General features: G+C 44.2%; 1 protein-coding gene across 1 annotated transcript in view; it reads left to right on the top strand.

The window, feature by feature from the left end:
• Positions 1–16,833, top strand: part of LOC124613642 (zinc finger protein 608) — a 290,686-nt gene that overhangs the window by 126,732 nt on the left and 147,121 nt on the right. Inside the window, exon 2 of the mRNA XM_047142358.1 lies at positions 11,096–11,148. The gene's annotated coding sequence lies outside the window, so the exon portion shown is untranslated. The remainder of the gene's footprint in view (positions 1–11,095; positions 11,149–16,833) is intronic.

The raw sequence follows: 16,833 nt of genomic DNA, 5'->3' as shown, positions 1-16,833 counted from the left end.
CAGAGCTTAAGCTACAACCGTGTTCTTTGAGTAGCAGTCGGGTAAGTTAACCGGTGAACGAAGAAAGTAGAATCAGGCTGATTAAATGTGATTTATCTCTGCTGCTGCATTGCCATTGACATTCATTATTTCCCGACCGCCCGCCCCCTCATTAACCCCTCACCCCCACCGAAGACATGCTTTTGTAACGATAGTGACATGCAGGAAGTCCAGTTGTTATTCGTTTCATTTCAGTGAGAGAAACAGGTTTTTAATGTCTGCCGTTATGTCATAATTTGTCATTGGCACGTGACTGTTCTAGAGTGCTGTTCGTCTTTGAAGTAAGCCGTCGCGACAGATGCTGTACTGGAGAGGCGATAAAGGGAAACTGTGAAGGCAGAATACGCTCCTCAGCCGAATTTAGAAATGGCTCACAACTATATCAAACAGGATGCAGTGAGATTGCGACACTCCTGAAGATTAGGCGTTGATAGAATTTTCTGGCGAGCCCATAGCATGGGGCATGCTACGAGATTCCTCTGCGCTATTCTTAATTAATAACTTTACCAGTTACGAGTGTGCATGCGTATTTGAGAGGGGGGGGGGGGTTTAGAATTCGTCTTATGGTTCAAATGGCTCTGAGTACTATGGGACTTAACATCTGAGGTCATCAGTCCCCTAGAACTTAGAACTACTTAAAGCTAACTTACCTAAGCACATCACACACATCCATGCCCGAGGCAGGATTCGAACCTGCGACCGTAGCAGTCGCGCGGTTCCGGACTGAAGCGCCTAGAACCGCACGGCCACCGCGGCCGGCAATTCGTCTTAGACTGGAAAATTTGTTGGGAGGACGCTCACTTCTAAGGCAACAGCGACATTGCTCTGAAGGCACAAAAAATTACTAGCACACAGTTTCTCTACATCTTAATTGCTATTGTGATTACTAAGCTCTGTAGTTCCAAGATAGCTAGAGATCAGATCAATGCTGGATTGTATTTGTCAGTCACGCGAAATTACGGGCTGTTGAAACACTCCTGTTAGAACTAAGCGTCTCACATGGAAATCGGGCCGGCCGAAGTGGCCGTGCGGTTAAAGGCGTTGCAGTCTGGAACTGCGCGACCGCTACGGTCGCAGGTTCGAATCCTGCCTCGGGCATGGATGTTTGTGATGTCCTTAGGTTAGTTAGGTTTAACTAGTTCTAAGTTCTAGGGGCCTAATGACCTCAGCAGTTGAGTCCCATAGTGCTCAGAGCCATTTTGAGCCATGGAAATCGGATCTAGTACAAACTTGAAAAAACGGTCCTTTTTGTATGCTGGCAAAGAATAGTGAAGATTAAGTTGTGTACCGGCCGCCGTGGCCGAGCGGTCCTAGGCGCTTCAGTCCGGAACCGCGCTGCCGCTACGGTCGCAGGTTCGAATGCTGCCTCGGGCATGGATGCGTGTGATGTCCTTAGGTTAATTAGGTTTGAGTAGTTCTAAGTCTAGGGGACTGATGACCTAAGGTGTTAAGTCCATAGTGCTTAGAGCCATTTGAACCATTGAGTTGTCTAGTGTCTGAGGCCTGACCTTCGATAATTCAGGATTATTAACGATTAATTGATGGGACAGAAACAAATTGCCTGAGCCACAAATCTCGGCATCAACAACGGTCATTTAGCTCATAGTAAAAGGGCAGCGTAATTGCAGCCAACGCATGGGGTGGAATCTATTTGTAGATTTATTTCGTAGATGTAAGACAGTTACAAAATCATCCTTGATTAAAGACTTCACTCAAATCTCAAATGACTTGTCCTTCACTTTTCGGTACACCCATGTTGGATTATAATAATTGGTGAAAAGTGATATACCGTTATCGTTTAAGATTATACAAATGAAACCATACGAGACTAAAGTATAGGTTTGTGTGATATATTCTGGTTTTGTCAGAATCCCCGCATCCCACCGTCATCTCCTCGCACCGTGTGCTTAGCACCCCTTATTTACTCTCCCGATCGCCATCTACGGCCGCAAACCGTTATTAGAAAGTCTAATGTTGGCACTCGTAGTCGCGTGTTTGCTCCCTGCACGGTAGCAATAGTGGCTGCGAATTGTGGGGAGTGTTGAACTGACTTCTGTGGTGAGTAAGTCGAGAGAGATTGTGCGTGTGGAGTTGTGGTAAAGAGCAAACCAGGGAGCAGCGCAGAACGGCAGGAGCACGCCGGTGAGTCCCTGGCGCACACCACATCAGCTGCCGTAAGTCGACACACACACAACGGAATTCTCTGCCAAGTCAGAAGCAGCCGCTGCTGCCTACGCGCTTTCTACGTGTTGTTTTAGGAAGAATCTGTACTGATATAGTGGTTGCTGCGCCGCACTAACAACGCCCTCCCCGAACATTTCACGCTGTTATTAGTGTATAAAAAGCGAGTGAAAACGGTAAAGTTTACTGTCTAAATAACAGAACTCAGTAACGGCACCTGTTTAGTAAACATTACTCTCTCGAGGATGGTTCGTGACTTATTAGAACAGTGCCGTACACTGGGGGGTCATGACATCATGCGTTCTGGTTGGACGCCGTTCGTATAGTGGTATTGGTTGAAAGATATTACTAAAGACAGCGACCTATTCATTACATTTTAGCGCATTTAATTCATTTTATATTTGTCGCTTATGGCACAGCAACCCACGGTCCTCCACCGAATTTGTTCCTACATACGTCTTGGAAGAACTTCCGGTAATAGTGGTAACACCAGTGACAATGGAAGTTTGAATCATGTGTGGAGGCGTACAACCCGATGGTCAAGGCGAATCCTCGCGATAAGCAAGAAATCAGCGTTCGAATCGTCAACTGGCACAGGTTTTCAGTTGTCACTAGTTTTTCATCAAATGGCTGTGGGCGGACCATCCATGGCGCTGGTCTGATTGCATGACCACACGATCAGCAGCACCTCGCCTTTTCACTGATTCGTTAGCTTCCTTACGGGACGTTTATCAACTGCTCTTGAAAACTATCTCTTGTGCAACGTTAAATACCGATTACAAATGACTAGGGCAAACAGTTGTGTAGGTTATCGCGTAATTGAAGTGCGTAAACGGTGGAATTACATATATTGCCGTAGTTGAGCAAATAAAACCGCATGGGCATATAGCTAGAAAGCCACTTTTAATGACATTAGTCATGTGGTATTTCTAGATGCCGAATCCTGACTTTCAACGGTATTCTCTCTCGTACGTGTTACCTGCTGATTCACGTCTAGAGCCTGCGGCGGCGTCATCATTGTCGATATCTTTAACAATTTCTCCGTGCCCACCCAGACTTCCAGATTCAGGGTTTTCCGTGGTTTTTTTAAGACAAATACTGGGATGGTCTCTTCGAATAGGATAAGGCCTTTTCGCCGGCCGTTGTGGCCGAGCGGTTCTAGGCGCTTTAGTCCGGAAACGCGCTGCTGCTACCGTCGCAGGTTCGAATCCTGCCTCGGGCATGGTTGTGTGTGATGTCCTTAGGTTAGTTAGGTTTAAGTAGTTCTAAGTTCTGGGGGACTGGTGACCTCAGATGTGATTTCCAATAGTTCTCAGAGCCATTTCAAGACTATTTGCAATCCGAGCACCATGTTTTTCGTCTTCCATTATTATTGTTGCACCTTGGTTCTTGTACATATTGTATATTATGCGTCTTTCGCTATAGCTTATCCCTGTTTTTCACGGAAGTTTGAATATGTTGCACCATTTTACATTATCGAACATTTTGCCCATATCGACAAACCTATCGATACGTCTTGGTTTTTCATAAGTCTTGTTTCCATTACCAGCAGCAACGTCAGGCGGCGCCCATACCTTTCCAAAATCTTCGGATTTTTCTGAATCGTAGGTATACAGTGGTGTAACTAGGGTAACTGGCACATAGGAAAAACTTCGATTTTCCGTCTCCCCCCCCCCTCCCTCTCCCTCCATATCGGAGAACTAACCATTTTTCGCGTAAGGCTCCATCGCTGCTCAATCACAATATTCGCTGATTGAGATCAACATGATCTTACAATGAACTAAAAAGGTACACAGTTCAGCTGGTCTTTTATGTATAGCCCAAATTAAAAAAAGGTGAAGACAGTCCAAGGTCGTTTTGCTTACCACAGTAAGGCGACTCGTTCAGTGATTCATCGCGTTGACTCACTCGGTATACGCGAGTAGCTCCATCTAGTACCCGAAAAAGATGCAAGCGTCTCGGTATCACTACAGGTAATTCTTGTGGAACTACGTTTCACTTGTTCTCGTTCTCGTCCTGCTCCTCTCCTTCTTCTTTTTCATCTTTCACAAAAATGGTCGTCCACTGTGAAACGGCGCCCAGGGCAGGCGACCAGGCTCCTACCGAGCGAGGTGGCGCAATGGTTAGCACACTGGACTCGCATTCGGGAGGACGACGGTTCAAACCCGCGTCCGGCCATCCTAATTTAGGTTTTCCATGATTTCCCTAAATCGCTTCAGGCAAATGCCGGGATGATTCCTTTGATAGGGCACGGCTGGCGTCCTTCCCCATCCTTTCCTAAGGCCATGGGACCGATGTCCTCGCTGATTGGTCCCCTCCACCAAATCATCCAACCAGGTTCCTATACCCTAGTCACTTGTGGCCAGTATAGGGATGGCTTTTTGTCTTTAGTCGAAAGGCTGGTTTTATGCAGCTCTCCATGCTAATCTATCCTGTGCAAGCCTCTTCATAAATACCGCAACCTACGTGCATTTTAACCTGTTTACTGTATTCAAGCCTTGGTCTCCCACTACAATTTTTACCCCTCACAATTCCCTCTGTTTTAAAATAGACAATTCCGTGATGTCTGTAGTTATGTCTTGTCAGTGGATGCTGTCTTTTAATGAAGTTGTGCCATGAACGTCGTATCCGCTCCTCCGTTTGATTCAGTGTCTCCTCATCCTCCTTAGTTATTGACTGCACCTATAAATGTAATGTTCGGCATTCTTCCTTAGTACCACGTTTTAAAAACTCTGTTCGATCTACAAATAGTGTAAAGGTAGATATCCTTTCCTCAGTCTATCTTAGATAAATTGTAGTGTCGGCATTGTCTAGCATTTTTCCGCAATCAAAACTGGTTAGAGAGCTACCTGTACCAGTCTTTCACTTAATATGTAAATAATTCGTATCAGTATTTTGCGTAACTCGCCGGGTTCAGCAGTGCTTTACCGTTGTGCTCCACGGCTTTTTCCGCCCTCATACTTATGGATTTTACCTGCCACAAAACCCACAAAATATGATTGTCTGGTGTGCACAAGAGGAACTGGTCGCATATCTGTGGCAGCAGTGCAGTCCCCGTGCTCGCTAGCCCCGGAGGGGGAGCGAGTGCCGCTCCCGCCGTCTCTGCCAACGCGGCGGCGGTGTTGGCTTTGGCAGGCGCCCCGGCGGGCCGTCCTATTTCTGACTGAGACGCGGTTTCTTGTGGCCGCTCTCCTTTTTCCACGAGCCGTTTCATCTGGCTCCCAAATTTACCGCGCGTTGTGTTTACGGTCCGGGGAGGCGAGCCGCAGAGCGCCTGGCAGCCGGTGCCGCGCCGCGCCGGGAAAAGAGTTCCATTAGGCCGGCCTCCCCTCATTTATTTCTTGCGCTGTGCAGCCGGGTCACACTCCGGGGCAGCGCCGCCCGACCACACAGGTCGACGGAACGCTGTTCCCTGCTCCCCTCGCGTCTTCACGTCGTTAGCGCGATGGAAATCTCTGCCGGCTGTCCGCGACTCTCACCGGGCTCCGTGCTGAGGTCGTCCGAGTGTGGGGAACTCGAGAGAAGAACACGGCAGGTGCCATAACTCGATTTCCCGGAAACTTAGCTCGGTCGAACAAGGGTCGGAATAAGCGAATACGTGTCTCGGCGTATGCGTACATGCTCAACCGTTCCTGAGGAAACGACGATCAAAGGTTTCGCAATACTTTGTGTCTTTTAGCGAGTAAATAGTTTTAACTCAAACGGTGGTACAGTGGCTAACGTCATAGGTCATCCACATGAGTGCTAAAAGGAACTCGTTAAACTTCGGTTACACGATAAATCCGTCTAATCTAAAAGCCGTAAATTCAGCTAAATACCTAGGTATTACAATTACGAACAACTTAAACTGGAAGGAACACACAGAAAATGTTGTGGGGCAGGCTAACCAAAGACTGCGTTTTACTGGCAGGACAGTTAGAAAATGTAACAGACCTACTAAGGAGACTGCCTACACTACGCTTGTTCGTCCTCTTTTTAGAATACTGCTGCGCGGTGTGGGACCCTTACCAGATAGGACTGACGGAGTACATCGAAAAAGTTCAAAGAAAGGCAGCACGTTTTGTATTATCGCGAAATATGGGAAAGAGTGTCACAGAAATGATACGGGATTTGGACTGGAAATCATTAAAAGAATGGCGTTTCTCGTTGCGACGGAATCTTCTCACGAAATTCTAATCACCAACTTTCTCCCTGTTGTGTGATGTCCTTAGGTTAGTTAGGTTTAAGTAGTTCTAAGTTCTAGGGGACTGATGACCATAGATGTTAAGTCCCATAGTGCTCAGAGCCATTTGAACCATTTTGAACTTTCTCCTCCGAATGCGAAAATATTTTGTTGACACTGACCTACATAGGGAGGAACGATCACCAAGATAAAATAAGGGAAATCAGAGCTCTTACGGAAAGGTATAAGTGTTCCTTCTTTCCGCGCGCTATACGAGAGTGGAATAATAGAGAATTGTGAATGTGATTCGATGAACCCTATGCCAGGCACTTAGATGTGATTTGCAGAGTATCCATGTAGATGGCGTCACCGATTCACATTTCCGCGTCCAGTGTTTGATAACCGCTTTTGTTATTTCTATTTTTGTTTTTCATTTATCTAGCCATTTGCCTAGAAGTTTGCTACACGAATGTTTTTCACTGTATAGTGAAATAATGTTGTCCTTAGTAGTCTACTAATTGTATATCTGACGAATAATTAAAAAAAAGAGAAAATTATTCAGATTTCTAGGTGCAATTCCTATGGTGTAGCGTGATTCATAATCAATTGCAAACGCCAGTTTTCGGGGAAGTAATACGTTATACCTGGTTTCCTGCGAAATTAGTGCCGACACATGAAATCTAAAACAGTGTTAACGTCTTTTATTGGAGTGAGATTCATACGAAGAAACGTCACTGTGGCAAACCTGGCATCGCAGTTGCTGCTGGTGTTCGGAATTTGTACGTTCCGAATGTTTTTAAGATGGGTATCATCCAAGGGAATGCACCAAATCTTTCCTAAGATTTAACGCAAGAATAAAATTACAAAGTAATGCAAGAATGAAGTACAAGAATATGGAAATTTAAATAGATTTTTACCACTGCACACATATACTACGTAATAAATGTATGATACTTACTGTGAAACCCAGTTGTAAAAAAATGGTTCAAATGGCTCTGAGCACTATGGGACTCAACTGCTGAGGTCATAAGTCCCCTAGAACTTAGAGCTACTTAAACCTAACTAACCTAAGGACAACACACACATCCATGCCCGAGGCAGGATTCGAACCTGCGACCGTAGTGGTCGCGCGGTTCCAGACTGTAGCGCCAGAACCGCTCGGCCACCAGCGGCCGGCAACCCAGTTGTAGTTTTACTATTAATGTAGTGCTCTTGTATCCCGTAAACTGATAGCAAACATTCCTGTAGTGACGTTCTACGGTCATGAGTATATGAATGAAAAAATGAAATAAATGAAAACAGTAATCAGGTTTCTAACACGGGGCGCAAAAGAGGGATGTCGAGAGGCAGTGTCACCATACCGGCTAAGATTATCACACGCTAAAAGGCGTTTAAATTACTTTAAAAATTTGGACTGTCATTTTCTCAGAAACTGCTGTCTCTCTGCGGATAAGCCGAGACACGTTTTCGCTTGTTTTGACTCCCCTTCCACTGAGCGAAGTTGTGGGGAAATCGGGTTATGGCACTTGCCTTGTTCTCCTCGTAAGAATTAAATCTGGTGTGGAAACAGGAAATAATTTTCTATATTGCACTGCCACAGTCGTCAATTCTTTCAGGGCTGTATGGTGCTGAGAAATGGTTTACTTCTGTGTCGCGAAAACTGACGTTTTGAGACCGTGACAATGTACAAAGTACAGGTTGATTCTTTCAGAGAAGAAGACAGCAACTAGCCACTATTGATAATGCTATTTATTTGTACAAATGGCGCCGTAATAGTTTTCGAACCGCAGGTTCATCTTCAGACGGCTGTACGTGTCAAGATATACGATTGTTGAAGGCAACATAATTTTTTGCTTCTTTATTCTCCCCTCCCCTGTGAAACATTCTTGGGATGGTGGTGCTGTCGAAAATCCGACGCATTTGGTTGCAATGTTCTTGGTCTCTATTCACGAAAATTTTGTGTGTGTGTTGCTTCACGCAGTGTGGTTATACACACGTCAAATAAATGGTGCGTGTACTCTGCACTATTTTGGGAATACAAGCCGGATTTTCGACGGGACTACCATCCCAAGAATATTTCACCAGAAGAGGGAATAAAGAACCAGAAATTGATCTAAACTTTAACAGACGTGCAACTTGACATATCAGTCGTCTGATGAGGAAAACGTCGGTTCGAAACAGGTTACCGTTATTTGTGCAAAGAAATAGCATTATCAATAGTGGGTCGTTGCTGTCATCGTCTTTGAAAGAATCAGCCTATATAATTCTTCAATTTCCACTGTTGGTTATGTTCATTTAACTTCTTCAGGTGTCGTCAGGGCTTCTAGGATCTTGTCGAGTGCTTCAGTATTATTGGAAACAGTTTTCATGTGTTCCGAAGCACTCAGCAAGTTCGTATGCATATAATCCGAAGACTTTGAATGAACGTAACCGACAGTGCAAGTTAAAGTATTTAACACCAACGTACGTGGTCTTTGACATACACCTTATCATGGAAACATAATCATTTGATTCAGCTTTCAAATGGAGTCAAGGATTGCGGAAAATAGCAATTGACACTATGTCCCTGATCAAACTTTTGTGTTCTCGTGCAAAGGTAATTATCTGTTCTTTAGGTGGGGACGTCCACCTTGACGAAACTTCCGTATTATTTGAGAGCAGCGGGCTACGTGTCAGCAGCGCGATGTTTCACTCTCTTGTCAGTTTTCATTGCCTCCATCAGTACCAATTTACAAGGCTCAGTCGAAAAGAGGACATTTATGGCTGTAATATGTATTAAATACCCCTTTTTGGTCACATCAGATACACAACAAAGCATTCGGAAGGAGGGAGACTGGGTCAGAGGTGATGCGAAGACCAGCCATGCTGAAGAGACTTGTGTTGCAAGCAGATCTTGCCAGTGATGGAGAACCATAAAAGACGACGACCATGATGATGATGATGATGATGATGATGATGATGATGATATTATAGTATACACAAGTAACTTCGTTTATATAGTCATTTTCAAGTGTTCACCACCACCACCACCAACAACAACAACAACAATCATGTCGCGGATACCAAGTTGCAAATTTACTATATCTTACTGAAACGGCACAAGTTTAAATATGGAGATATACTGATAATTGTGCACACATATTCTGGTTTCATTGTAGGCGTCAACATGAGTGACCGCTGTAGTAACTGCTATAGAACATATTATGAAACAGTTCTTATTGACACTGTAATGTGTTAGCATGAACGGTAGTCATAAAATTCTAACCATCCTCCCGAAAGATGCAATGAAGATGGGCTACTACATATTTTGACTCACTCTAGCGGCATACTATGGTACGTGATTTTGTGTGGGTACCAGGACTGCAAACATGTACCCTACAATAAACAAACACAAAAACGGACACAAAATTTATTATTTAACTTTATTTTTTAGAGTTGATAATTAAAACCTTATAACTACATCCCGTACAGTTAGCAGTGCTTCACACTACAGTTTTCGGCAGTTTAGTAAAACGTGCATAGCAAATTTGCATCTTGTAATTTACGACCTGCTCATTGATGTGCTAGTTGTGTATGCGACACAAGCAAGAAAAGATCTTGAAAAATATTACAACTTGACGGGAAAATTTCAACTTCATATAACAGATTTATGACAGTGGTGTGTACGATGTAGATGATACGCACGCCAGTCAGCTACGGTGAAGTTACTTCGCGGCCTCATCCACTACTCCTCAAGAGAAGGTGCCAAGTGTGAACGAATGGAAAAGCTTTCCTATTCGGGCACAAAGTTATGTTAGCAAAACCGATCCGCTTTCGCTTCGCTACATTATAGCTGAACGCAGCGGTATTTTTACTACTGCTAGAAAACAACAAATTTGTTTCCAGTTTCAATTCGATGGCTGCTTTTCTAACCGTCTCCGTAAGCAAAGACGCTAACACTCATCTACGGTGGTGCCCAATTCTCAGGTAGTGTGTTCGATTCCGATCTGTGAAAATAATTTTCACTGCCAGTAACTACCGTTAAGAGAAGACAGGTTCTGGCGTAAATCTCTTGTGTACCATACTTGGCTTCAACATTCTGGGTTAAATTCCAAACTTTGCCTCCGTGTCTCATGTAGTGGGGACCAGAACCCTCCTCCTCTCTCTCTCTCTCACACACACACATACACACACACACACACACACACACACACACACACACACACACACACACACACTCTTCCTACACGCTTACCCTCGACAGTCACATACACCTAACGGATACCAATGGCCATACAATTGAATCGCGCAAAACCAGTGAACGATCGAAAGGTTTTCGAAAGTTCGATTGAAGTTGCCACGTAACCTGGAACAACTTTCGAATTACCATGAAATTTGTACGCAACAGTGTTAAGTTAGTTATGTTTCTAGTGGTTGGTACGCATAAATGAATATTATTGCAATATGCAGGAATTAATTATTTCACTGGCACGGTAGGTACCAACAGAAGTTACTGCGCAGTCTGTATGCAAGAATCTATAACTACCCCATCATGATGTTTGTAGTGTACCGGTATTGAGCAAGTAGAGGGTTTGCAAACTGCGCACGAGTTGCATACAATCTGCTACACCAGTGAAATACATTTTACATTGCATATTGATAGGATATTCATTGCTAGCAACTAATCGTGGAGATGCATAGCTAGTTTAATACAGTGTTGCATATTTTCCGCAGCGGGCCGCAGCTGGTCTCTGGAGATGCGCCCAGCTCCACCTGAGACGGCTACGGTAAGTGCAACAGACAGGCTGATACAGTATATGATGCTACTAACCTGAGCGTCCGCCCTCTGCTAATCCCAGCAACACCCATTGTCAACTGCCTCTAACACGTTCTCACCACAAGTATCTCTTTCTTGTATGTAAACCGGTGATGTCTTTCCAGTGGACCAAGTCGCACAATCCCTTCCAAAAAACTAATGTAACCAGGAAAGGAGAGGGGGAAGGTTGGAAATGAATCCTCGATATCGTGGATCTTTTAGCACCGGGGAGAGGGCAGTGTGGTTGCAGCTGACCTTCACGTCGAGAAACTTACTTGAAAAGAGTCTACTACAAACCAGCAGCGGAACCACCTCCGTCTGATCAAGTGACAAGCGCATCATTATTCTGTCTGTGCAGTTACACTTTGACGGCACATGCTTTCCAGTATTCGCATTAAGCTGTAGGTGCATAGGCTCACTCAGTTGTCGACGCTGACATTCCTTCCCTTGTTTGTACACTGAAGTGAAAAAAAAATGAGTTACCTCCTAATGTGGTGTACAGGACCTCCTTCTGCCCGGCATAGCGCAATAACTCGACGTGACATGGACTCAGTAAGTCGTTGGAAGTCATCCGCAGAAATATTGAGCCCTTGTGGCTCTATAGCCGTCCATAGTTGCGAAGATTTATGCTCGAACTGACCTCTTGTTTATATCCCATAAATGTTCGATGGGAGTCGTGTTGGGCGATCTGAGTAGCTAAATGATTCACTCGAGCTGTTTAGAGTGTTCTTCAAACCAATCGCGAACAGTTGTGACACGGTAACATGGCGCATTGTCATTCATAAAATGAATGGCCGCAATTGGTCTCCCAGTCTATTCCATGTAAACACAGCCCACACCATTATGGAACCTCCAACAGCTTGCACAGCGCCTTGTTGACAAATAGGATCCAAGGTCTCGTTGGATGTGCGCCACGCTGGAACCCTAGCGTCAGGTATTACCAACTGAAATCGAGACTCATCTGAACAGGCCACGGTTTTTCAGTATCTGGGGTCCAAACAATGTGGTCAGTAGCCCAGGAGAATCTCTGCAGGCGATGTCGTGCTATTACCAAAGGCATTCGCGTCTGTGGTCTGCTTTCATTGCCCAGTAAAGCCAGATTTCGTCACACTGTCCTACCGTATACGTTCGTCGTACGTGCCACGTTTATTTCTGCGATTATTTCACGCAGTGTTGCTTGTCTGTTAGCACTTACAACCCGACGCAAATGCCGCTGCTCTCAGTCGTTACGCGAACGCTGTAGGCCGCTGTGTTGTTCGTGGTGAGAGATAATGACTAAAATGTGGCACACTCGGCATTCTCTTGACGTCGTGGATCTCGGAATATTGAATTCCCTAACGATTTCCGAAATGGAATGTCCCATACGTCTTGTTCCTATACCATCCGGCGTAATTCCACATGTGTCTACATAATCACGTTGGAAAAATATTCACATGACTCACCTGAGTACAAATGACAGATCTGCCAATGCACTGCCCTTTTATACCCCGTGTACGCGATACAACCGCCATTTGTATATGAGCATGTCATTATTCGATGACTTTCTTCACCTTAGATGTTCGATCACCACTCTCTTATAAAATAAGCACTCCATAATTTATGACAGATATCCCTATTTTCTAATTTTTTGTAGAATTTCTAATAGATACGACGTCCTTTCCTCCTCCTCATTGTTCTGGTTAGCGTATGTCATTCGAGACTACAGAAGTGCGAGAAATTGTTGGAAAACGTAAATAATTAGGATCGGCCCTGCATTCGAACCGTCATCTCTTGGAGCAAAAGTCCAGGCGTGTGTGACCCCACATTGATACGTGGTTAGGCCGAAAGCTGTGCCACGCAAATTGTGCACTAATTTGTTTATACGACAGCAATCATCTGCTACACACCTAAGTCTACAGACGTACTCCGCACCCTATCTTACTGTAAATCGGTTGACGGTACGGCTCTCGCAAAAATCCGTGTCACTGGGGTAGAAGCGCGCTCTCGTTCTGAGCACTGGGCCATTCCACCGCGTTGTTTCGGCGCTGTGTCTACACTGCATAGCAAGGCACCGCAGGCTTTTTGCACCATAAGTGCGTGGAGAGTTCATCATTATTAGGCACGCGTATTTATGTGCAGTACCATTAAATTTTCGTAGTAAGAGGCAAACAAAGCAAAAATTTTAATAAGAAATTGTGTCTGATAGTGTTGCAAAAAGCGCTAGTCATCCCTATCGGACAATAGAGAAAAGGAGTGGGGTGGGGGGCTCATCGCCCGAAGTACGTCCCAAAGCTTCACTGCTTCCGAAACTCGCGCGCGGAACAATGAGAGGAAAATCTTATTTTTAGGCAATATTGCGAACAAGTTGTCAGAGGACTGGCACGCAATTTCCACGTAATACATGTTCCTTATTATACATTGTCAGTGTCTTAGGAAGCGAAATTGTCCGCTACACTACTTTTTTTACCTGTTTCGTTTTACGAGATTTGCTTCTGGCAGCGCGCCAACAGACTAGTTTCGATTCGATTGATCTTCTGTTTATGCGACTATTTTGTCTCCGGTATTGTAGACACTATTGGTTATGAACGTTTATATTCGTCGAACTATTGGTCGTATTGACATAACCTGTTAACAGGATCGGTTGCTAGCTCTAGCTTAAAAGTTGCGTGAGACAAAAATCTTGCTTTAGTTGTGAGCCTGTGCCATGGTTGTTCACTACGTAGCATGTCATGGACTGGAAGCTGGCACAATGGATCAGCCCGAAGTATTATTATTTAAAATAAAAAAAAAACAAAAAAACTTTGTGATGCAGAATGCCTCTCTTGTAGCGCCTGTAATAAGCATCACCGTGACCCTTTGGCGCTTTGTCAACGAACCTGTGACGAAATGCGCTGCTCTCCTTTGGATCTTGTCTTTTTTTCTTTGTCAGTGGTGGTATTAAAGTACCAGTCGAACGAAGATTTCGTAAGTTGCCTCTCTCGTGGGTGGACTACACTTTCTGAGGATTTTGGCATCTGCCGTTGCTACGATTAGTTTTTATGTAGTCGTTCAACATTAAATCTCTCCACACACATACTCCCAGATACTCATTAACACCTTTGCAATGTGTTGTTCCTAGATGACTGATTATAAATTATCTTTGCGGCTTATCTATAGCAGACAGTGGTACCTGAAATCTAGCGATGGAAATCTTTGATACCATTTCAAGATAAGCACCTGTGCTGAGCCACGCGACAGTATATAAGTGATGAGTATCCATGAACGGGCGTTAAACTGCATTTATTACTTAACGAACTAATGTGTTTTACCTCATAAACAGTTTAAGCTTTTGTTGGTCGCTGTTACTCTATTTAATTCTTCTTTTCGTGGAAAACTAGATGGAGATACCCAAAGCACAACCTTAGTGATTTAAGGCATGCTGTATTCACGTACACTGCGTAATGTTGCGGTGCGGTGGCTGGAAGTGGAAAATATACCGAGGATGCTGTTAAAGAAATTAGCAGCAGTTAAAGAAAAAAACAGCTTAACGGCAACATTGCCAAAACTAAAATGATGCTAAAAATGGTTCAAATGGATCTGAGCACTATGGGACTTAACATCTGAGGCCATCAGTCCCCTAGAACTTAGAACTACTTAAACCTAACTAAGCTAAGGACATCACACACATCCATGCCCGAGGCAGGATTCGAACCTGCGACCGTAGCGGTCGCGCGGTTCCAGACTGAAGCGCCTAGAACCGCTCGGCCACACCGGCCCGCAAATGATGCTAAACAAACAGAAGGAACTATAAATACGTAACAGAGAAGTTGGTGGAATTAAAAACATGTTGATGACTTAACACAGTATTATTATTAATATAGTAACAATATTAATAATAATAATATAATAGGACAAGTGGGAATAGGACCTGAGCTCGACCTGTACCAACTTAATTATGTATGTAGATAATAGTCTCGTGTGGCTCAGTGGCCCGGTGTAAGTCTTTCTATTGGACGCCACTTAAGCTTTGTGTTATCCAACCGCGGAAAAGAGCTCTACAGTTTAACGTGGAGTCCGAACCACGCCCTGATTCTGGCAACTACTCACATCGTGGAGAGGCGAAGGCTAATTTAAAACGAAAATAGAGAAATTCGTGGTTCGACCGACATTCAATCCCGCAATCTTTCTATTCCCAGTCATGCGCGGTAATGTCTACAAACTTAAATTCTTCACACCGCCAAGGGGTCATAGACCGTACATAGTATGTGACCTGAATTCCAACGGGGTACCTCTACCCGTTCGTGAGAAAAGGGGATCGTAACATTCGGACGGCAAGACAGGCGTACAACGAAGTGTTGCTACAAGAATTCCGTTTTTACCGATTGACGTACGGAATCGTAAAAACGATGTTGCGTGAAGGTAAGAAAAGAACTGCACTAGCAAAAAGTGTGACGCTATTTTTCAAAAGGTGTCACGCTACAATGGTCCAGTGTTTTAATATTCAGTCGTCTTTTTTTCCAAAACGCTTTTTTGACGTCTGAGTATAATTATCGTATTCATAGGAGTTCTTATTTGTACCGGGGTTCGCAGTCCACATTAAACTGTAGGTTCTCCTGTAACTGGTTGTCATTTCAAAAGTCCGAAAGCATAATGTAGTGTTAAAGATCTCAAGGTTCAGAAAAAAGTTCTAGAGAAAACGACTGTGAGTAAACAAGGCACTTCATGTGAAAAGAGGCAGCTTTGTGTTTGTGTGTGTGTGTGTGTGTGTGTGTGTGAGAGAGAGAGAGAGAGGGGGGGGGGTGCTGGTACATAATTGTGAAGCTGGACTCTGTTGATGTCAGGCATGAAGCAGTTAAAAGCCGTGTCGAAGATCAAGTAAATTCAGCGGACAAAACATACTCAGTGAACAAGTTTGGAAACAGATAAAAGAAAAAAGTTGCGCTAGGACTACTATTTAGAAACGAAAACCAAACTTCATATTGTTATGCACACTTTCGCCGCATCTTAGCACGGTAGTTTCATATTTATCAATTAAAATCCCTGATGGAGAGTCATATACAAATTTGAAAAAAATTCACACTATGTGCTTCCATCGATAAATAAAAAAACTGATTGCTAATTTATTTGAACGTTACGGTTTCTTAAGAAACTCGTGGGGGAAAAGGCGAGATACGGCCGTGATAGGAAGTAGTACAATGTATTCTGTAGACAACAACATAAAATATATGAAAAAATGAGATCGTCAAAAAATAGAGAGGAAACATGCTTTCGCGTCTTCTAATCAGTCATTAACTTTGCCGTGCTGCTTGCTCTTGCCTCTAGTTGCAAAGGAAGTGTTACATGTACCATTGTCCTAGATCTCCTCCTCCTCTCCCCCCCCCCCTCCCCCTCCCCTATCATGACTCGTTTGGAGACCACATTTTTCAAGCACACTTTCTCAGCCTTCCACACTTCAATTATTTTTGGAAACCAGTTCTCCCAGCGGCACGTTCCTTCATTCTCAACTGTTCCAGCCGTGTGTGTCCTACTACGTAGCACTATTATTTAGCTCCAGCCTCGCTTCTTGACTGTTTCTGTCTACGCGCACGTGATGGAGTCTCTCAGTTGATAAAACAAAAGCTAGATGTGTATATTGCGTCCTTGCCGGGGAAATTCCGAGCAGAAAACGGCAACTTTTATTGCGGCGCTATTATTAAAC

This window comes from Schistocerca americana, chromosome 4 (assembly GCF_021461395.2).
Source record: "Schistocerca americana isolate TAMUIC-IGC-003095 chromosome 4, iqSchAmer2.1, whole genome shotgun sequence".
NCBI lineage: Eukaryota > Metazoa > Arthropoda > Insecta > Orthoptera > Acrididae > Schistocerca > Schistocerca americana.
This window is presented reverse-complemented; position numbering and strand designations above follow the sequence as displayed.